The sequence below is a fragment of the Cinclus cinclus genome, chromosome 1 (assembly GCF_963662255.1).
Source record: "Cinclus cinclus chromosome 1, bCinCin1.1, whole genome shotgun sequence".
In the NCBI taxonomy this organism is placed as follows: Eukaryota; Metazoa; Chordata; class Aves; order Passeriformes; family Cinclidae; genus Cinclus; species Cinclus cinclus.
The window spans coordinates 82,621,121-82,645,171 of record NC_085046.1 but is presented as its reverse complement, the minus strand read 5'-3'; positions in this window follow the sequence as shown (position 1 = coordinate 82,645,171).

Genomic DNA, 24,051 nt, shown 5'->3' with positions numbered 1-24,051 from the left:
AAAACACTGATGAGAAGTTAGGCCTATATAATTTTTGTACACTGTACATAAGCAATTTTTCAAAAACCACACAAATTATTTTAATTTTTCCTGCTTATTTTTATCAGTGGTTCATTATATTTGGGGTCTTATACATTTTAAGTTTAGGCACTATTTTGCTTTATACATGTTTGAAATCTAGATTAAAGCAGTGCTACTTTGTTGCCTTAGGAATTAGTTTTTACAAGAGTAATAAATCAATTAATTACTTTGTGTTGATGATTAAAATAGTTTCTATAGTTTATTCCAGCACTTACTTGTACTGCAATTTGAACTCAGACACCTATTAATATTAAATCAAGATTTCAGGACTTAATATGAGAAAAGGAATCCAATTAATATTTTCCACCTTCTATGTTATGTTTAAAATGGAAGTACATTAATTGGCCAGAGATGACCAAACTTGTCCCTTGTTCAGAAAAATGAGTCTGAATATTAACTTATGGTTATATTTCACCATTGTGCATGTTGAGTCAAAGACCTAAAAGTTGTCTGTTCTCTCAAGCAGTATACAAACATTTTTGATTTATGCACACACGCATGCACATACTTGCATACTTCCACTGTGAGCTCCATTGCGAACTGGAAGACAAAAGGGGAAGTAAAGATTTTAAAGACTGTTCTCAATTTTAACTTTAAACAGAAAAACTGTCTCAGCAGCTGCTGCTATTCGTTGAAAAACACTATTCATAGCAGTGAAAAGAGGTGCTGTTCTTCACTGGACATTCAAGAGAAATCCTTTGCAGAAAACATAGAATTGGCTTGTGACAAAAGGAGAAAGCTTACAGTGAAGGCACAAGCAGGGTCTCCAGTAGCTTTCAGAGGCTCTAATAATTAAAATTATTTAAAAAGAAGCATACTTTCTTCTCCCCAAGTGAGCTAGGTCCAATAATTCTATGTTTACTAAGAAGATAGTCTTCATAATTTTTCCAAGAACAAAATAGCATTCCTATAAAATTCAACTCCATGACATAGAGAGAGAGAAAAAAAAAACCAAAAAACAGCCTGGACAGAAAAAATGCCTATATGAAAGGACTTTCAAAGCTAACATAACCCTGTCTACAATAGATACTAACTTCAATGGAAACCTGAAGTGACAGTCGCTGTAATTGAAGAGACACAGGTTAGAATCAATTGATTGAACTTTAAAGTGCTAATCAGAGAGATATAGTGTTGATTGATTTTGAACCATTTTAACTCTACTTATCAAATTATCTGGGCTGACAATTAGCAAAATGTTAAAATAACGAGTTCAGGAAGAAATACGGGGTATCAGTTGGAAGCTGGAAGGGGAAGCAGAGAAGAAAAGACAGATCACATGAATTTCAGAATGAAAATTATTCCTTAGGTGATGGAAACACAAGTTCACCACTGCCTACATATGGGCAATAAATAAAAGCTTAATTAGAGAAAAAAGCTCTATTATGTTTAGATGACTGCTGTAACAGAAGAGTGGCAATGGGTATTATTCATCCTGAATAATGTATTCAGAATTAATAAATGTTTCTGGATGAACATAAATTATCCAAAAAAAAGAGTGCATATATACAGATGTTGGCTAGATATTTTTCTACTCAGAAGCCTTTGGAGCTCTCCAGTGATATTTTTGTGAGCTTTTTTGATGTCTTTGACCACCTGTAGTTCACTTGCTCCTATTGGGCAAAGACCAGGTTTCCAACCATGCAAAGGGTACTCTGGAGGCCCAAGACCTGTCCCAGAAAAATGTACTGCCATTTTGCACTATTGAAGTAGCTCTAAGTAACTACAAGCATGAAGAGAGGGAATTGACTTGATTTCCACTATCCATGGAAAAAGTATAAGCAAACATCTATCAGAGACAAGACAAACAAGTAATGGTATCTGAATGCACATGGAGAGAAATTTAAACTAGAACCACTGAAACAGTTCAAGTGATGAATGTGCAGATTAGGACACTTTCTGTCAAACTGATGTATGTTCACTTAAAACAATGCCCTGACTGATGCTGTCCTTTGAAACAATAGGCTGTGAATACAAATAATCCCTAAATAGCAGCAGGTCTGGATTCTGGCACAGATTCTGAGTGCTTGCAAACTGGAGAATGAAATTTAAAAATACCCAAAATAAGCCCAAATTAACACCCATGAGTCATCCCTGTCTGTCCTAGCTAAAAACAGAAGCCACCAGCAGCTTTGAGGAAAAGATTTTCAAAATCTGCAGCAGCACTACCACAATATATGAATGACATAATCCTAATAAGAAACATTTTACAGATGACCAGTCCAGATATTTGTGGACAAACACCAACACAACTGCACTTTGGTCATTATATACATGAAAGTAACTGATTAACAAATGGTATCCAACAAGCTATACTCTGGAGATTTCTTCTTGTTGCAGTTTCAGACTCGACTGCAGCACATACTGCCCTTGTTTATCTCTCTGAAATACAGACAGGCTCTGAACCACACAATGCTTCTTCCACTTTCAACTTTATTTTTTACTGGCTTTGTAGAATAAAGCTCTTCATGGAAATGACAGAGCCTTTAGTACATGCATCAGTTATTCTCTGGCTGCATCACTAGAATCATCCCTGACCTACTTTCCTTTATTTTTTTCCATCTGCACTTTTGATTATGTTCCTTTTTACAGGACTGCCACTTGATGCCTTCCATTTCCTGTTTGAAAATGTCTCGTATATGGGAACTATTCTCTGCTACTGACCTTTCCAGATTTGATAACTTTGAGACTTCCCTGCCTATTATTACAACTACTCATGCTTCTTAGGTTAGTGATTAATAGCAAACCCAGAACAGGATAACCCTGCAACAGACTATCAAACAGAAACAGAAAATATACAGCTGCCAAGTCTGAAGATATAGATATCAAGCCACAACAGAAATCATTCCCCATAATATCCTGTTTAAAAAGGAAAGGAGGGGACTATAGCTTAACCAAATGAAATACAGTGGGCAAATTGTTCAGTACACCTCTGATTGTGCAAAATGTTCTGGAGCATCTAGAAAGAGACTTTAGCCAAAAGAACAGGTACTAGTGGTAGACACTAAATGGTACCTTGCATAATTGATGGTAAATACACTTTGAGAATGCATGCCTTTTTTTTTTTCTTTCCCATATAATTGAAATTTGAAACTACAGAGTCCCTTTTTCAGAGTTCAGAAATCTCAATATGTGCTCAAAAAAGAACCATTTGACAAAGTCAGTAAAGGTAGACAGTCACTACAGACAGAATTTGGTTAAGTCAGTTTTTCCTTTCCAGTTTAAATTCATCATTTATGCTTCCTTTGGAGATGACAGAGACATTCTACACCTTTCCAGAAGTTGATTAATCCTCCCTATTTTATGATGGGAAGCAGGCATCTAGAGATACAATTTACTACAGAGAAAAATAGCATGACTAAAAGAATTTGCATATTCAGAAAACAAGGCAAATAAAAGAGAAAGATCCATAGATTATACTGGCTGAAACAACAAACACACAAAAAATGCCCCAATGCAACAACACCCATGGGAAGAATAAATAACTTTAAGAGTATTCTTGGAACATACAATAGCCAATAGCAACATCCCAATTTTTGTTTACATATTCATTTAACACATAATGCATACCATCAACTGCTATGAAATATCATTTTCCCATTAAAGTCAATAAGACTTCACTAATTTACACTAGTAGGATGTTTGCTTAATAAAATTTACAATCAAAGGAAAAATTAGAGCAGATGGGAGACAGAAACTAAGGGACTCTGTGAATTTAACTAGAGAACATGAAGAAACAATGTCTTTATTCTTTGAAAAATAAACTAATGGATCTCATTCAGAAAATGCTGAAGGAGCAGGGACAAATGTTTCAACATCATTGGAAAAACTGTAACATGAAAGAACTCAGAGTATAGACTAAAACCTAAGCAAACCTTAGGATTTAAAACCAGGAAAGTGTACTTTCCTTCATGGAACCATGCAGAATACAAGTATACGCTTGAGCAACTCTATAGACTTCTTCAGCTGACTCCCATAACCCATAATCTCCCTGTCCTTTTTGAACACTGACAGGACTGCTACTGTACTTTCATGGGACACTCTGGAATTTTGTGTTGCTGTTTCAATACAAGGAATATTCACTGAAGAACAATGACACACCTTAAAACTGAAGGAGGCAAAGTGCCACACTGTCAAATAATCTTTACAAGCAAATTACTGTGCAAAATATTTTGCTTTCACCCTGAGTTTATAAAAATTTGTACAGTATGAACTATTTTACTTGAAGAATATAAGAGGTTATGAATCTGTGTGTCAGGAAACATAAATAGTTCCAGGACCAACTGTTGACATTCTTGAAATACTTATAACCTTATAACTGCATTTACAAGAATAAAGCATTGTCACCTGTATTTACAACTAGCGATGATTTTGTGTATACAGAAAAAACTCTGTGTGAAAATTTGCTCTGAAAGACATATAATAAAGTCAAAATATTAAGTGTTTTGCTCCCCTGGGGACACAGTCTGTTCTCTTCCATCTTAGCTGTAAATTACAGTAGTCAGCTTGTTAAATACTCTTCAGATAGACCAGCAAAGTTTTTATACAGCCATGCATATCTGACAAACAGAAGCATGTTTGTCCTCAGCATATTATACCAGACCTTTCAAGGGATCACTGAAATACTAAGGAGTTTTAGTGATATGCATGCATGCATACATGTATGGGGCATAGATGTGGGCATAGTTACACAAGTATTTTTCTGCTCTAGCTCTGAAAAACGCAATAGACTTGATATTTGAAATAAATTTTAGGTTTACTGTTTGTTATTATTCAGAAACATTGCTGATGATGCTAGAATTAGACAGACTTAGGCTATGCTGTGTTTATCAACCTTTGAATTTAAGCCATTGTGGATCCTCTTGTTTAATAAATCCCACAACACAGAAGGTAAAGATTTACGCATATGCGTATATTTTGCATATTTGCATGCTTTTTAATATATTACAGAATCACAGAATAAGATGAGTTGGAACCACAAGGACCATCAAGTCCAAATCCTGGCCCTGAACAGCACCATTCTCAAGAGTCACGCCATGTTCCTGAGAGCACTGTCCAAATGCTTCTTGAAGTCTCTCAGGCTGGTGCTGTGATCACTTCCCTGGGGAGCCTGTTCCAGTGCCCAAACACCCTCTGGGTGAAGAACCTTCTTCTACCATCTATACTTCCTCTGACACATTTTCAGGACCTATTATACTTCCCTCTTCCTTGTGCTCCTTACATACGCAATATGTAAATATGTGTGTGTATATATGTATATGAAACTTATATTAAAACTTCATACATGCACCTCTCTCCCAGAAAGAAAAGCCCCCTGCCTACCGTACTGCTCACACTCCCCCATGCCACATAACAAGGCTTCCCCCTAGAGAAAGAGAGAAGTGGTGACCTCTGCAGATTATGAAACACATCAGGAATGAGGAGCAAAGAGAAATAACGTTCTCAGACCCCTCCCTTTTTTGGTTCCTAGAAAGTCTTTGTATTCTGTCTTTAGTTTTCTCTAAACTTTCTCAAAGAAAAGACAGCAACATAGATCACTCAAAACTGGGTCTCAAAGTGCTCTGCCTTCACAGGCTTTCCTTGGGTCTCACCTGCGACTATCAGTTCTGTCTTCCTGAGTTTTCACATCTTCTGTTTGGCAAACAAGACAAGACAATGCGATGTTTGTCTCTGTGTACAGGATAAAGGCTTTCCACTTCACCTTCTGTCCAATGATGATGCTTCTGCTCAAAACACTTTCACGATGAAAAACCCAGAGAAAGCCAGCACACACTACAGAATTTCTGTTCTGTTGCTTACTACAAAATATAAGGCATAACAAGCAGCCAGAAACTCTGCAGTTACAGAGACAGTTTCCCTTTCAATGTCATATTTCACAATAGTATTTCATGGAGCTGATTAAATCCAGCCAATTGTTGTGTACTCTGAATGTGCCAACATTCAGCTCCACAGAGTATTCTTTAAACGTCCAGAATTAATTGCCACTGGTTTTTGCATATGCAAATAATTAAAGTTACAAAAACCTGTTATTAACCACCTTAAGTAGTATTCTACACTGACAAACAGGAAATATGGAGTAGAAAATGTCCTATGCCTAAGAATTATTCATAGATCATGGCAAAAAAACCCAATCAAGTAAAACTTGCCAGTTGTAGGATAGGATTCCATGCCATATGACAAAGTACTGAGGAAATTGTTTAAAAGAAGATAAAGGCTCTCATTATTTGTATCTGGACTTTCCATTGGACTGAAAGAATGAGGTATAACAGAAATAAAGGAGAATTATTCTGTTACCTCTAAGGTTTCTTGAGAACATATAAAAGTACCCTAAATTGACAAGAAAGCTAACTGAAGGTTTACCAATTTAGGCATTTGTCAGAACAGCTAACAGGAGAAATAGGATATTCTTATACAGCTTCATCTTATAGCTTTGTGGGTTTCTTCCCTCTCTTCTGTGATGAATTCTCAAGTGCCCTTTTTCAGAACCAGATGCTTAGGCAAAAAGGAATTGGCAATTTCCGTTGTAAGTGCATCCCTCCATGTCAAAGGTAGCAAATATGTAGAAATATTTCTGTTGGCAGAAAAGTATATAAGGCAAGTACAGGAAGAATTTATCATTAAAGTCTTATCTCTGTAACATCTCTTTCCTTGCCTTAGTATTCTCATAGTTTCTAAATACACTATTGGCAATACTGGGATAAGGATAAATTATTATATTTAAAAATAATAATTTATTTAACGTAAGAATATAGCAACAAAAAAATTGCTTTCTCACATTTAATAACTTCAAGAGGAAGAAATTATACCATTTATTCAAGCAACTGAGAACTGAGGAACACACAGGCAACCCTCAATGCCAGAGGCCTACTTGCTGCCAGCAGAGTTTTAATGAAAACATTCCCTGATATTTTTTGCTCCTTAACATTAGAGTTTCTTTAACTTCATTTAAAGGAATAAATGAGGAAAATATGACTGTGTCTTAGTGTTTCTTTCTTTCCTAAGTGCAGCTGTAAAGAGAAAATAAAGAGCAATGTTCAAAATTAGCCCAGAGGGAGGATGATTAGCTGAGTGAAAAAAATTACCACCACTAATGCTGAGCTGAACTCATTCAGTTTAAACCAAGACTTTCTTTGTCATGCTGTGGGTATGTATCCTGACACCACTGGTGCACTTTATGAGAAATATTATGCTTTCAAATACTGCTATGGCATTTCCTAAAATTTAGATTTTTTTAGGCTTATCTCGGAGTTTGGATATAAAAACCTAATAATGCTCAGTGGTAGCTACTTGTATGTTACCATCGCAACTATTTTTGTGAAAATCTATCTTATGTTCACAAGGAGACAGCTGTTTTCAGCATCTCTTGTGTTCTTCCAGAACACAGAAATTCTGTTAAGAAGATATTACTGCTGAAAGGACTACTCATCAAGTATATTTGCACTCTTGCAAATCCTGATAATTCTTGGGGCTTATGAAAGAGGATTAAGGATTTCTGCAGGGACCTGAATTTTTTTTTGTCCAAGTAATTTAGAGATGTGCAGCAGCAAATACAGAAAGAGCATGTATGATGTTAGATTCACTTGTGTTCTATGAAAGTATAGGACAGTGCCAGACCTTGCTCTGTAAAAACAATTATTTTGTCTTTACATGACAACAAAAGTTACTCTGTACATAAATATCACAACTCACATTATAGCTGTGACTTAAACTAGCAAGAGGAGAAACAGGACTATTTGCTGCATTTCATTTACAGTTCCACAAAAGCATTCTGTATTTTATATATGCTTTCTTTTTGAATTCCTTTTGAATTCAGGAGCTCAGCTTATCAAGGTGTTAGAAGGGCTGGAGTGGAAAAAGAAGTGAAATCAAAATAGACAAAAACCAACTTGCATTAGCTTGGGAAAAATTCGCTATTAGTTAAGTAAAGACATGCAGCATCTGAGAATGAAGGCACAGAGCTGACCTTATGAAATCTCTTCTGTGTAGGTTTTATTGTAAGCAGCCTAATAACAGTAGACTTTAATGCATGTGCCATCAATATCCTGAAACAACAGCACTTCTGTACCTCACAAAGGTATGAAAGATGAGTGTTGGGTGATAATGTGCCGAATCCTGGATATTCTTTTACATCTCCTGCTTCCTTTATTCCTACATTTGAATAGACCTGTTCTGGCTAAAATTTCTCTGGAAACAACAAGTTACACCCAGAGGCTGCAGCTAATATGAGCTTTGCCCTTCTACGATACACTGAAAAGATGAATGCACATGCTGTGGATAACTTTAAGAGCTCAAGAGAGGTTTGCACTCCACCTAAAATCTTCTCAAGTAAAACTTTTCTGCATTTAAAACCTGACTTTTGCCCTTGCTGGGGCAGGATGCAAGAAAACTTTCTTCTTGTGCAGGTCCCCTCCTGAAGCATTTCCCTCCAGTTGTATTCAATAGCCTTTTGTAATAAATACCTGACCCATTCCTGGCTGTCACTGGTTGCTGCATTAACAAGGCCATTTAACAAGAAATGGTACACCTCTATAAAGGGCCTATGTCTGAATAAGTCTGGCTGTCTGCAGAACCAAACTATACCTGAAAGTGCATTGGTGCACTTATCCTCAGTTGTTATCTTTGTTTCCACTCAGTTCTGAAGACCAAGGCAAAGCAATGGGAAGCCAGGATGGTTTGCTGAATTTAATGTACTGAAGCGGTACCTTTGAGGCCCCTGATAGCACCTTTTGGCCAATCATAGCTGTGCAATAGCTTTTGGCTTTGTACATTTTTGAAATTTTTAAGTATGGAATTACTTCCGTCCAGAGTTCATTAAAATAACAGAAAATTCCAAGTTTCTCAATGAACCTTTTGCCAACCAAAATGTAACTCCCCCACCTCACTTGTTTCAAGAACATACTAAAAGAAGAGGAGAAAATACTAAATCTTTCAAATGTCTGAAAGTGGGTGAAATAATTTGTAACACGCTGTTCGCAACAATGTTTGCCGAAGATAGGATGGAAACATGGACAGAGGTATTTACTTTAGTGGGACACCAATCTGTCCCAAACTCCATATATTAGCAACAGACAGGTAAACAGAGATGGGCTGAATCATTCCTGGGATGTGCTTATCTGTTCATACTAATTGCAAGACACTATGAGGTGACCATGTCTCCAACTCAAGCTTTGCAGCTGAGTGTGTCAAATTAGATTAGGCAAATCTGTGCCAGAGTAAGGAAAGATGTCCAGTTTTCTAATATCACCAGATTAATACACAATCAAGAGGCAAGTAGAAATCCTTAAAAAACAACATTTCTAATGTGGGTAGTCATGTGGAGCATAGTCTCTACTCCTGGTAATGAGCATCATTTTGGTCAAGTGATTTAAAGCTGTACTAACTGGTTGTGGAATACATAAGCATTTGTAGGGTGCATTTACCCTTTTCTTTGCACTAAAGATTACACAAAACTCCTTGGTTATGTAGCAAAGAGAGCATGTCTTTTTAGGAATGTGTTAGCACACAGTTTAAAACTAATTTGAAATAGCATATGAGAATCAAATTTAAACAATGGGAAAAAAAGAAAACACACAACAAAAAGAAAGGATTATTTTATCAGCCAACAGAACAAAGCAGGTATTTACCTTGCTGATGTCCTACACTGCTTTTTGCTCTTGCTATGAAGTCTCAAATTCATTATTTTAGGACTGAAAATTTCAGTAAAACAAAAAAAGACAGAAAAGGCAAATGTGTAGAATTCTTTCAGTACTCCTGCTGAAGTTATCTTAAAGGTTAGGCCAGGTTTGACCCTCAAATTGTCTCCTACAAACTGAGTTAAATAGCCTAGTCTGAGTTTCAAGAAATAGCTATCCTAACTATTGTGCACTAAAGGCAGCGCTCTTTATGGTTAGTTTGTAATGCAGTCCACATCATATGAACTTCAGTTCAAAGAGTATCTGGGTGAAAACAACTCCCAGGGCAAGACATCCTTCTTTATTATTGTTTGCCTATGGGTTCTGTCTAAAAAAACAATGAAACAAAAAATCCTGTCCTCAGTCTTAAACTATGATTAACTCAGAAAGACCTTTTGCTAACAAACAAACAAACCCAGTTTTGTTTACTGGCTAGCAGCTGTTTCCACTGAAATAGCTGCTAAAACTCCCGCTGACTTGAAACATTCAGTGTCTTGCCCTTCATAGGAACAAAAATGCCAACCAGTTTCACTGACTTGGTGGAAGGCAAAACCAAATTTCAGAAGGATCAGGTTCACTTTCATCATTATAGGCATACATTCTCATGCCTGTGAATAAGGAGGTGGCTTAAAACAAGAAGTATGGATTTACTAAGTGCAAATAGTACCTGACCAGCCTGCTTGTTTTCCATGTTAGAATCACTAGAATTGTGAAGGAGGAAAGAACAATGGATTTTATTTACTCTGACTTTGGCAAGACTAAATACATGCAATATTGTTGCAGTATCCTTTATTCAAATTAGGATCTTGTAGTTTGTATGGGTGAACCAGTGGATTGATAAAAAATGTCTAAGTGATCAGGCTTAGAGTACCATGGTTAATGTATGGTATGGAGCCTGAAGGCCAGAAACAAGTTATCCTGGTTTAGGAATGGTATTTCCCAACTTACTGTTGCCACTGAAACTGGTCCAGCACTCGGACTTCATTTGCCCTATAGCTGTAAGAAAAAAGTCAAAGATATGAGTGGAGATAAGAATTCATTTGGAACAGCAATGAGATGAGAAAAACAGCAACAGCAACAATGCTAATAGCAAAAGTGTAGAAAAAGTGAGTGATTTACATCCAAAATGCTCACCACCCCAGAACAATAAAAAATACTGGTGGACAGATTCTCTGCCCTCCATACTTTCCTCTCAATGGGAAAGGAACACCCTTTCCTTCTTGAAAACACACGCCTTTGTTCTTGAAAAAAATGAACCTTGTCCCCTGGTCCTGGCAATGATGTAAGATGATATCGAACGACATCAGGGTGTTGGTCACAGCTCACACAGCCCCAGGCTGTGGATAAGGGAGGCAGTGCTGAAAGGAAAGTGGTGAAAATGTGAAGTGACTGTAGTGCTGAACCGACAGCTCTTGTGCAGATAGCGCCGCGGGGAAAGGAGCAGCTGGGGGTGGCACCAGCCTGGCTGAAACTTTGGAGCCCAGTGGAAGGAAGCTCAGCTGAACTGACCCAGAGGAGTGCAGCAGAATGGAAAGCAGCAGCAACAGCAGGACTGAGCTCCAGCAGAGCAGAGCAGTAGAAACAGCAGCTGGAGACCCTGCGCAGATCGGAGCCCAGCAGAGTGGTAATGGCATCCAATCTGATGAGCAGCTTTTGCAGGGTTTGTTTGTCACTGATTGTTCACTGGTTTTGGCTAGTAGGGTGAGAAGCAATATCCATGGAAACCCTCTTGCCATCTTGCCTTTGTTCTCTACTGCCACACGGGAACAGTCACCATATTTTCTTTGTCTGAGGAAGCCACTGGACATAACCTACAGGAACCCCATCTCATTTTTGTTTTCAGTGAATACTTTTTTGAAGGTAAAACACCTCTATTTGTGTATTTTGGTATTATTTTTGTTATTATTGTGCATTCCTCATTCCACAGTTTTTTGCTTTCAGTAAATGTTTACCTCAACCTATATTCTCTGCTTTTGTCCCTCCCATAGCAGAAGGAGGGAAATAAGAAGCAGCTTACTTGGAGTTTAATTTCCTGCTGATGTTAAACCACCACATGGCTTCAGTGAGGAGGGTATCCCAGTATCTACAGGGAGGTCATCCAGGAAATTAATCCAGGCTCTCTATGGCAGTGCGTACTGCAAGGAAAAGACACATCAGGCACTAATTTAAATAAAAGGGGCTCAGATTGCATATAAGGAAAAGCTTTTTCACAGTGAGAACACTCAGATGTTAAAGCAAGGTGTACAGACAGGCTTTTCAAACTCCATCCCTGAAGATTTTCAAGTCTTGACCAAAGCAGGCTTAAGTAACCTGGCCTGATCTACTTGGTTCTGCTTTGATCAGGAGATTGAGCTGGAGATGTCCTAAGGTCTTTTTCAACACAAATTAACTCCAAAATATGGATGCAGGAAAACAAGAATAGACAAAGCAGGAGAGGAGGAATTGCATGTCAAAATAAAGTGAAGCTAGAGCAGTCAAAATATAACCAAGAAGGCATTTATTAGACATTCCTTAGAAGTCAGGCATACAAATCTCATTTTCAAAGTCCATATTTTGAAGTTTTCTCTCTTACACACATGAAAACCTTCCCAAACCTTCCCTCTTCCATTACCAGGGATGCCCCCTTGACAATCAGAGGATTACAGAGAATTTAGCATCTGTGATTCTTACTGACAAATTGAGTCTTCTTACAGATATGCACAAACCAGTAGTTTTATCACACATTAGGTTTCTCATTGTAGTAGGAACTGTCTTTCCAAATATTTCATGACACAACCCCTTGATAATTATTCTGCAAGATCCCTGCATAGGACAAACAGCAAATCAATTACACATAAAGATACTATAAGAAAAACAGCTTTAAGGCATTAGACCAGAACAGTGCTTCCAAACATTACCTTGTTGAGGGTTGATCTCTGTTAACTCGATCCACACATGCAAATGTGAAATTGCTGCCACAAAGGAACTCTCCTTTAATTCCTCAGTGTTTTGCTTTGTAATCATAAAACTGTTTCAAATGTGGAAGATGCACAGATTCACAGAATTAATCAGGTTGGAAAGGACCACAGTGGAACCCATGGTCTAACCTCCCTGCTCAAGCAGGGTTGTCCCAGAGAACATGGCACAGAATTGCCTCCAGACAGTTCTTAAACATCTCCAGTGAGGGAGACTCCACAACCTCACTGGAAATTCTGCTCCAGTGTTCAGTCATCTGCACAGTAAAAACATTCTTCCTCATCTTCAGGTGAAACTTCCTGTGCATCAGTTTCTACCTGTTGGCTCCTGTCCTTTTGCTTGGCACCACTGAGCAAAGCCTGCCTCCACCCTCTTGATCCCTTCCCTTCTGTTACTGACAAACACTGATGAGACCCCTCACAGCCATCTCTTCTTGAGACTGAACATCCCAAGCTCCCTCAGGCTCTCCTCAGAAAGGAGATGCTCCAATCCCCCATTCATCTTTGTAGTCCTCTGCTGGACCCATTCCAGGAGCTCCGTGTCTCTCTTGTACTGAGGAGCCCAGAACTGGACACAGCACTCCAGATGTGGCCTCCAGGGGGCTGAGAAGAGGGGCAGGATCATCACTCTTGACCTGCTGGCACTGCTTTTCTTAATGCACCTCATTGCATGCAGAGCTGGACTGTGCTGGAGCCAGTGAAGGTCTTAAGTGAAGAGATGGCCCTTGGGGTCACCCCTGCTCATGTCAGTCTCACACACTGAAGGACAAAAAGACAATGGTATCAGACTTAACCCTGCAAGGGCTCATGCAGCATCAGTCAGGCTTCATAGAATTTTTGTGAGTGCCAACTCTCTTAAAATACTTTGCTTATAGAGAAAAGCAATTGCCCTCTTGAAATGGACACGAGAGAGTGCCTCCATGCCTGTCAGAATTGGCACTTTTCAGAGAGGATAAAATACTATTCTTTTCTTAGTCATCTTGTCCCATTATGGAGGCAAGATACTTGAAAAACACTTTGACAGGCAAAGCAATTTCATATCTTGCAAGTATCTTCATGTTATTGGATCTTTTTTTGGTATTATCCTGCATTTTCCCTTTCATATGCTGGGACGGTTTCATTTCTAGTCTTTCAAAAGTTTATTTCTTTATTTATTTTTAAACCACTTCCATATACAAACTCCTATAAAAAATTCCACAATATTCTGTTTGCTAGAGAAACAGATAACTTTTTTAAATTGAAACCATAATGGTTTATCCCAAAAAGCTCTTTCAAGCTCCCACTCCACCTTACTTCAATTTGCCTCTGAGGCTTTTTTCAATTATTCTGTCTTGAAATTATGATCAATAAAATTCTCTTATAAAAAGTTCGAATTGCACTTCAAAGGTTTCTTTTCTTTTATGATAACAACAACAAAAATACTCTTAAAAATAGAATAGTTCATTTAATAATCTCTGAGATCAGGGTGTTTTCTATGTTGTGTGTTGCAATGCTGCTCACTCAGTTTTCTTTGACTATTTCAGCATCATATCCGTGACAAAGATTTTATAGATGCAGCAAAAATACCTCCATCATCTACACAGCACAAGTGTCAAACAGATGGCAACGTTTCACAAATGCCAGGTAGCTGTTGCAAAACAAAACAAAAAAAATCATGGGGGGTTTCCATGCTATACATTGTTGAGTAACTTTGGTATAGTTCAGACCCTAAGATTTGTGTATTTGAAGAGAAAAGGTAGGTAGGTGCTTTGATGGAGTATGTAGGTAGTCAGAATGTTGGTGTTTTATTTGGAGGCAATTGACCCATCTGAATATTTCCACAATGTTGTAGAGGTTTTTCAAAACACTGCTAATCCCAGGAAGGTATTTTTGTTTTAAGACATATATCGGCATGAGGATGACTGTTCTGTGAAATAAAGGTAATAAAAGCAAAGAAACAGCTCATGTCCTTTATCCAACAAATTCACATATGGAACCACAAAAAAGAATCTTGTCCATATCTACTGCAAAATATTTAACAGAGGGATCAATGTATCTTTTCAAGCAATGGAGTAATTTTTTTATCTCTAAAACTCTAAGCACAGGCAATCAAAAGAAGTGCAAGTCTGTATTTATCTGTCCTATGTAGACCTGAATTCTTCATACCTGTTGATGCCTAAATGCACCAAAACCCTTAATTGTGCAAATCCTTAACATGTACAGTAGTGAGCTAGAACAAGGTTACAGGAGGAGAGCCGGAAATCTGGTATTCTGATCTGGGCACTCCCTGGCACTGAAGCCTCTTTAAGGTTGACTGAAATCCATGGTTACATTTAATGTCTTCGGCATCTGATCCTTGACATCATCATCATCATCATCATCATCATCAGGGAGTGATTATCAAATTCATCACTCCAGCCCATCTGAGACAGCTTTTCTGGGCACAGTCTGTAGGCAGAAAGTTAATACATGAGCATGACTTGATCATCAAAATTCAAGATGCTCAGTCTAGCTTTAACTAAGTCCCACATTTCGTTGTAGCAAATGAAAATGCATTGCCACAGGTCAGTGAGGGCTGCAAAGGGTTTCAGATTTGCTCTGATATTTTGGGTGAAAAATCTGGAAGGATTTATTCTTCTAGTTTAATCACATGCCTTCAGTGTAACTACTCCCACCCTCTCTAGAATAACTGGGGAGAGGAAAGAAGAGGCTATTGGGAACTTCTATCTTATTTGCTAAACCACTGAAAAAAAAAAAAATGAAAACATGGTTTCACTTTCTAATGGAGGGCAGCCCACTACAAACTATGGTAAAAATAAGCTCAAAACCACACTCCAAGAATACTGATGCAACTTTAAGCTGTTTATAAACATCAATGCTACCACTTCTTTTCTGCAAATTTATAAAAGGCGTCATTTTTCAATCACAGCCAGGCTGATAATCAATTATATGCAAAGCAAACTTTTGCCGTCAACTATAAACTTAAGATTCCAGGCATCTTCTTTTTTGAGAAGCCTGTGTTTTAAAACCTTGCATGAAAATATTTTTTAGAACCCTGTCACTCTGGGTTAATATTTTTATTGCAATCATTAAAGTAAGCTCAAATATTTAAGTTTTTCACTGACGGCTAAATGTGTTTTTATACTAACTTGATAAGGCCTTAGCACTTTGTGATGAACATTAACAGATCAAAGGTATTAGCAACAATTTTTAGCAGAAATGGGAAAAAAATCCCCACTAATGATCCTCATGGAACTGAAGCTTTTACTTTAATAAAAACACTTCAGACTGTGCCTTATTTGATGTCAAAATCAGAGTTCAGGAAAAATTGCTAGTTGCCCTTTTTGTCAAGGTAGTTGGAACATATTGCTTACAAAATATTTATCAATGCTTCCATTGTATAGTGTACCATAATGAGAGAGAGAAAATACAAAATATAATATACATTACCAGCAATTTTGAGGAGCTGTGTTGGCACTAGATAAATAATAGGCTGTTACGCAACAGTAAAAGGAAGTATAATATATCAAAATCTCTGCCTACACATACAAATCTTCATAACTACTGGAAAAACACAGCACCCAGACCTGACTCACTCAGAGGTCCAGCTGGGGAGGTAAAGCTACTCTTTGTGCAGCTGGAACACTTCAGTCCCACTTTGCAGAAGCTTTTCACCAGGATATGTCCATTTACACTTGGACCTCAAACCTGTCATTCCACTTGGGCATGCTGGCAGAACTTAGAGGCAAAAAACACTGAAGTATGATCCAAATAACCCCAAAGCTTGACTGTTTCCTGTGATAAATTGTGCAAATCTGCAGTAATGGCTGACACAGCATCTGAAAGCCAAGGTAGTTCCATGCTTTATATCGTGTGTATTTCACAAATAAAATGTGCTTTTGATACTTTGTGAACAGCTTCAACACTACAGCCCACATTATCTTGTGACTGGTACAGATGAGCCTCATATTTAATTTCCATGTTTTCAGCTGACCAGAAAAGGCTCTGCATTTCAAATAAGAAGCAGTGCTCTCTCCAGGGAGCTGAGTGCTGAACATCTCAGCCTCTCACTCACTTCCATTCACTCCCTTCATATATCAAAGAGGGATGGCAAGTAAAGTAAATTTTTTAAAAGACATGCCCAGCTATTGTCTCAAAAAAAAAAAAAAAAAACAAACCACAAGAGACTACCTAGAACACTTACCTTGAAGAACTTCTTTAAGTAAAAAGGTATGGATTTTCCATCTTGTCATAAGCAACTGCTGGAGGAAGGCACTACTTCTGACAGCAAATATTCAAGTAGAACTAAGATAATCCTACCTACAGCTACCTATATGCATACAAAAGAAATCAAGAGCTATTCCTTTCTCTTTCAGTAAGTCAAAAGAAGGGGCACTGGGCTAGATGTTTGAAGTTTGTTGCAAAACTTTATTCAGTATCACATAGAAGTAAAAAGACTAAGCATGTACTTTTTGAACACAGATGAATGGCCTGATTTTATTAAGTGCTATCCACCTGCAGCTTTTATACAAGTGGAGACTGTCTCTACAATAGACACATAATTATCAAAACAGAAGTATATCTGGAATATCAATATAATGAGTTACAATACTGCCCAGTTTTAAGAAGCCATATTCACTTAATCATTGCTCTGTAAGTACATAAAGGGATTACAAAAATCCAGACATTATTTACCCAGTAGGTCCATTTCACTTATTGCTTCTCTGGCTCCATAGCCCAAGCAGAGAAGCAATAAATTGAGGACACACAAGCGTGCCAATACTCCCAATTTCCATGACTTTCAATAAAAAGGAATTTCTTCTCACAACTTTTATCTTCAGATTTTCCAGTTTTCAACTTTATGTAAATGCAGAATTACTCCAAAGTTAACAACTTTGAGTTCACACCAGGATAACTGAAAACTCTTCTGGTTTTCTTTTATAATCAGAACATCTGAAAGTAAAATGTAGTTCTTTTCTTCCTATACAAGAAATATATAATTTAAAAAGCCCTGCACTTATGAAAAAATATGTAATTAAAATTATAATGAAAACACATAAAGAAAATGTATTCTCTGGGTTTTAAAAAAGTAAGAGAGTCTGTAAGTATATTCAAGTAGGGAGCCATTTATTATTACCCTGGATAATACACAAATATTGAGACGTATTTCATCTACGGCTTTTCATCCAATGATTTCAATCATTTCATTTGGAAAACTGCAGGGAAGATAAGATATATTTTATAACAACAACATATACAGTATACAAGTATTTATAGAGGCTGCCTCCTAGAACAACTGGAATTCCAGAAACCTTCACAAAATGGAAAAGAAACCAAAAATATTGAAAATGAAAATTCTTATAATTTTTGCTGCATCAAGATTGTGAAAGAATGGAAGGCAGAAAAAAAAACGCAATTAAAAAGAACAGCAGAAAAGTTAGACACATTCAGAGTCAGTCAGTTAAGCTGGTCATTTGAACACAGGAGGTAATTCAAAACTGAGAGAGCTCAACAGCTTGGCTGATCCTTCACTCCTAATCACGGGACAGTCAGACAGCTTCTTTAGCCTATGGCCTTCTCTGACTCAAAAAATTACTATGGGCTTGGGGTAAAAGTTGAGCCTTGACCTAGAAAAGACAGGTAACTTGATCAGAACAGTCTAAAACCAGTCCACAGCCTATTAACCTGGGGCAGCTTTGGTCTCAGTCTGAGGAGAGTTTGGCTTCTGAAAAGGATGGGAGTTAATTTCTCTGGAATCTTGCATCCAGCTAGATAATCACCCAAAAATGGATTAAAGTCTTCCTCATTCACTGAAACATTTTAAATTGTTGAGGGAGTCCTTGAGTTGTTGAGAGTTGTTGTTTTTTCCCTTTCCTCTCTGTGGAATTTTTCCCCATTGACATGCTAAGCAGCCCTGATGTGACAGGGCTAGTGACAGGGGGAAGGGGGGAAGGGGAAAACCAGGAGATCAGAAGCAGGTAAAGGAGAGGAGAGAGGCACTTGCTGGCCCCGTTTGCTCGTGGAGTTAGAGGAGGACGGTCACTGCTGCTTCCCCATCTCCACCACCCCAAAGCCAGGAGCCACCTTTTCTGCTGTTGGACCCGGCACTGCTGCCTTATCCCTTCAGCCTGCTAGAACACCGGGACCGACACCGTGAACAAAAGTCTCTCCTCCATCCCTTTCCCACCCGGGACAGCGCTGCCATCCCCCCCATCCCTCCTGCAGCTCCCAGGGACCTGCCCCTGCCCAACAGCGGTACCTGCAGCACAGGGAAGGGTGACTGTGGCCAAAAAGGACTGGGACTGGGTTACTGCTCTGTTTGGTGATGATTTCATAGCTGTTGGTGTTTTGTTTGGGTTGTTAGATACCCTAGTAAAGAACTGTTATTCCTATCCCTATATCTTTGCCTGAGAGCCCCTTAATTCAAAAATTATACTAATTCAGAGAGAGGGGTTTGTTAGCTCCATTTCTAGGAAAGGCCCTGCACTTCCCTAGCACACACCTGTCTTTACAAACCAGGACATAAGTACATGTTAAATTCCAGGCATGCATGAAATTTTCACTGATTTCAGTGAGATTTAAGATTATTATTGAATATTACTTTCAGTGCTGGGATATTTTCCTAAACTCGGATATATAGCGACTAAGTGTTTTGGTTCTGGCCAGGGCAGGATTAATTTTTCCAGTAGCCAGGATGGGGGCATGGCAAGGATGTGGGGGTTATTCTATACTACCTTTTTCCAGGAAAAGGGGAAAGGGTGGCTTTGGGTCAGGGCAGTGTGGCAGAGCGAGCGGTCAGGTACAGTAGGTGGATTCTGCAGAGTGAGCAATAATGTTTCATTTCTTATACACTCTGTCATGAGTATTGTTGCAAAATATTGTTCATTTTCTTATCTCATTGCTGCTTCCAGTAAATTGTTCTTAGCTTTTGTGCCCCCAGTTCTCCTCTCCAGCCTGCCCCAAGGGAGCAGAGTGGAGGCATGAAGAGAGAGGAATGGGGCAGAGTGAGAGAACAGTGCTTGGCTTCAGTGGGAGCTTTAAATTGGAGAATACAGTTCCAAACCACAGCACTAAGTTAATCTTTAGGGGCAGTGTTGTATTTTTAGACTACACTATGGAGGAATATGCTTCTGTACAAAACTTTTGTTAAGTGGTAACAGTAATTATTCTGGCCTTATCTTCTCAGAAAAACAACCTTAATTCCACAATAGTTTAAGCCTCAAATTAAGCTTCAAAAGCCTTCTTGACACCTAACCTGCCACAGATACCTCAGATTTGATTTTGGAATACAATTTTGTTTTCATTAATAAGAATACCAAGCAACAAATATTGAAGAGCTAGTAGAGGAAAGCTATGAAGGATGTCCACTAAAAGTCTCAGCATCAAGAAAAGTCCTGTAGACTGAATTTACAGTTCAAGGGAAGAACTTTCTACAGGGATGATACTGTCAATATAGCAGCTCTCACTCTGCAGCAGGGGACACTGAGCACATGCCTGCACCCTATTCAGCACATCACTGCTTCACTCAATCATGGGGTGAGCCACAGTAAAATCAGAGAACTGGTATAAATTGACCTTTTTTTTTTTTTACTGTAGCAAGAACTGCAAAGAAAATTGGGTTGTAAAAAAGTTATCAACAAATATAATCAAGAAATAAACTGAGTTTTTTACAAAGGGTTGGCACTTCTTTAATTGTCAAGGGAGAATATAATTGCAAGGCAGAACATACAACAAAGCTACAAAAGGTGCACAAATAATATTGAAGTAAAATGCTCTATCTACCTGCAATAAGGAGCTATTAAAGAAAGCTCCACATCTCATTGGTTTTTCACGCCACCATTGTACCTGTGGGTGGGAAGTGCCACTGCTGCCTGACACCTTGTTGGTACATTTAGGAGAAATGCAAAGCAAGGGCCAAAACCATCAACATGGAATCTTGAAGAGGTTATGCCTGTGTACATAAACCATACAAAAAAAGCAGGCACTGAGTTTCTTCCTCCTTCGCCTTCAGGAGAGGCAACTGCATAATGGAATTAGTCCTGCCTCTTGCTGACAGTGTTATGAAGTGCAAACAAAGCACCTCTTGGCAATCTGGGAGAGACAGAAGTCCAGCTCTCCATATTGGGAACCTCCTGCTACACACGCTTTGCCTCTAAGAGCATTCCTCTAGCAAGGGCTTCGGCCACCTGCCCGCCCACAGCTCCCCCTAAGCCTTAGGGGCAGATGTCACCTCACATTGTCCTCAGACTGTGCATGAGTTGGCAGATGTCCTAGGACAAGTGTCTCCAAACTTATCCTGCTCTTCATTTATCCAAAGCAGTGCTTAAAGTTTCCTAGAAACACAAAGGAGAACAGGAAAGAGAGCATTTAAATTATTTACTACCATGATGCTTGTGGTGCCACATGAAAATCAGGCTTTTTCAGCACTGTAGAATTGTATTTAAAATTCATTATACTAGCACTGTTGTTCACAAATCCCAGGAGTCAGCCAGTAACATCCAACACACTAAGATGAGAATATTTCCCCAAATGCTTTGACTTTCCAAAGCTACTGGCAGATTGTAATTGAGACGAACATGCAAGTGGGCTAATCCACTTGGGTAAAATATCTATTTTTTGGCTCAGGGTCAGTTTTCCGAATAATCAAAATTAAATGCTGTGCTCACCAGAATTTATTATTTTATTCTAGAAATAGTTAATATGACTGGGCAAGGGGGACACTAGGGAAAATATTCTCTCATCTGCAATAGTATTTATTGTATACCATTCCTTTTTTTCTTTTTCTTTTTACTCCTTAGGACAGAAAGATTTAGGTCAGGAAATATTTTTCGTGGAAAACAACTAGTTCATTTGCAAATCCTCCTTGGAATGCACATGCTCTTGGCAGGTTAACATTTGCCTAAAGGGGTCTCTGATGAGGAGAAACAAGGACTTCTGGTTCCATCACAGCCAGCCCTTAGCAGTAGCCTAGATCAACACACACTCAGCATTCAGAGACATGAAAACAAAAGCATCTCCTCAAAACAACAAACAAAAAGGGAAGTGTTGAGGGGGGGAGAGGAGGAGAAGAATGCTGTTAGTGTGTGGTGTATGTGGGGGTTAATAACAATAAGAAAAAACACTACAAACAGACAAAACTCCCGAAACAAATATAAGATATCACTTCAGTTTTGATTATGATTTGTGTTTTGTTGCAGCATTTTAAATGGTATAATAGTTTTATTTATTTGCAGGGTAGGGTAGACATTGTCTCTAATGATTCGACCTCCAAGTAAGCAGTTGCTTTTTCGAGAACTTTTACCTTCTTGCTCCCTCTAGTGCTCCAAGAAATCCTGCACAATTTTATATAGTTCTAACAAGAATGTTTTCCTCATTATTTCCTTTCCCATTGCAAGCAAACGAAGCAACTTGATAGGAAAATACCAAGATTGAATTTATTGTGGCAATAATTTAAAATTTAAACCTTCACTTGACATGCTGCTATGCAATCCAAATTGTTGTAAGGTCCTTTCCATTGCTCGGATTTTTATGGTTTGCCTTTTGCAGAGAGAACAGTATTCAGATTCGAGGCAAGAAATATAAACATGCACATCACTACAATTGCTTTTGAACATTGTTTGACATTGATGGCATAGACCCAAGCTGTGATCATCAATTAAACATTCCTATTACCAAAGGAAAAAAAAAGTGTCTGCACGTTGTACTTAGTAATTTGTCTGCATCATGGTGCAGAGCCATAAAGCTAGTCACCCTCAACTTCGAGCAAACTGCTTGAATAAGTTCTAAGCTTAAAGGAAAAGCCAACCTCTATTAGCTGTCACCTTAATATTTGCCACCCTACAGTCTCCTAGAGATGGCAATAAACCTGAACTATTAGATTATACATCAGAAGCAGCACTGCTACACAACACACTTACTGCCCATAACTGCAATTGGCCTAAGACAAGGCTGCTCTCAGGCACCTCAGTGAAGCAAGTTAAAGTCTGAAATGTCAAATTAGGAAGACAAGACAGTGATAATTAACTTCCTGAGGAGTAGAAGTACTTACAGTATAAGCATCTGCAGAATCTGCTGTGGAAAACATTATTCTGTGATCCAGACGTGGGCAGAGCCTAGAAAACTGGTACTTCTAGTTTTTCCAGTCTGACTTTTGCCAGTGGCAAGCTAGAAGAGTCCTCATGGCAATAAAGCATAATGAGACCAAATCTTCTGCTGCACAAGCACAATCCTCCTGCCACAGTGTAAATTAGAGATGGGGAATAGCGAAGCCCTTGATTCTCTTTGTTTACAAAGACTTTTTAAAGCTATTTTTGCTACACACAGGAATATCATGGATCAGAAAAATATTAAACAATAACAATATTAAAATAAAATGTAAATAAATCTTTTTTCTTCTTTTTTTTTAATATCTACAGATTACAGTGTCAAGCTTGCCATAGACAACAGTGGTCCTAATATATAAATAAAATATAAATATTATTTCAAGTTTCTATGTCAAATAAACTGTCATATTCTTTAATGTTACATCAAGAGGCCATCACTTTTTGCTTGCATGACTTCAATTGAAATTCTGCCTCCTTCACTATGCCATGTGCCTAATTCTTTGAAGGAAGACTTTAGCCAATTGCTATGGAGAAGGAAAAACTATAATGTATCAATTATATAACTGGAGAAAGTTTTAACTACATGTCCAGTTGTGACACAATTGCAGATGCTTTTGATACAGGTGTAGTTTTTGAGAAATCAGCTCAAACCATTTTCAATAGTACATATAATTCAAAGTCATACTCCTTTCTTTAGAAAATCAATTCAATGTGAACCAAGAAAATGAGTCATCCTTGTTTCCTCCAAGTCTTTAATGTTTCTGGCTCCTCAGAATTTGGTTTCAGATCAAAGCAAGATAAAAGTGAATTAAAGATTCTTCTAATTTGTTATTCATATCTGATTAAAACATATTTCCTTTTACCTATTGCATAATATATTGTGTTTTATTGTGTTTTGGCAAGAAAATGGAATACAATATGTTTGAGGAAAATAAAGTTTTATTTAAATTTAGTAAATCCTTTATCTGCACTTATAGCAAAACATAAAATTTCTACAGAAATTAGTAAATAAGTTGGAACAATTGTTAACATATCTGCCACCAAAATAAATGTTTATACTTAGTTGATCGAATTTATATGGCAAAAAATAATAAAATTTTCAAAATAATCTAAGTAATTAATTGTCCTTTAGTAGGTTGAAAAAAGAAAAGTATAGGCTTAAGATGATTTTAAAAGATCTGGTATTTCATTTGAAAATCTTCAGTGCCATAAGTATTTTCTTCATTCACTTCTGCTTCTGATCATTTATGTACTCACATTAAAAAA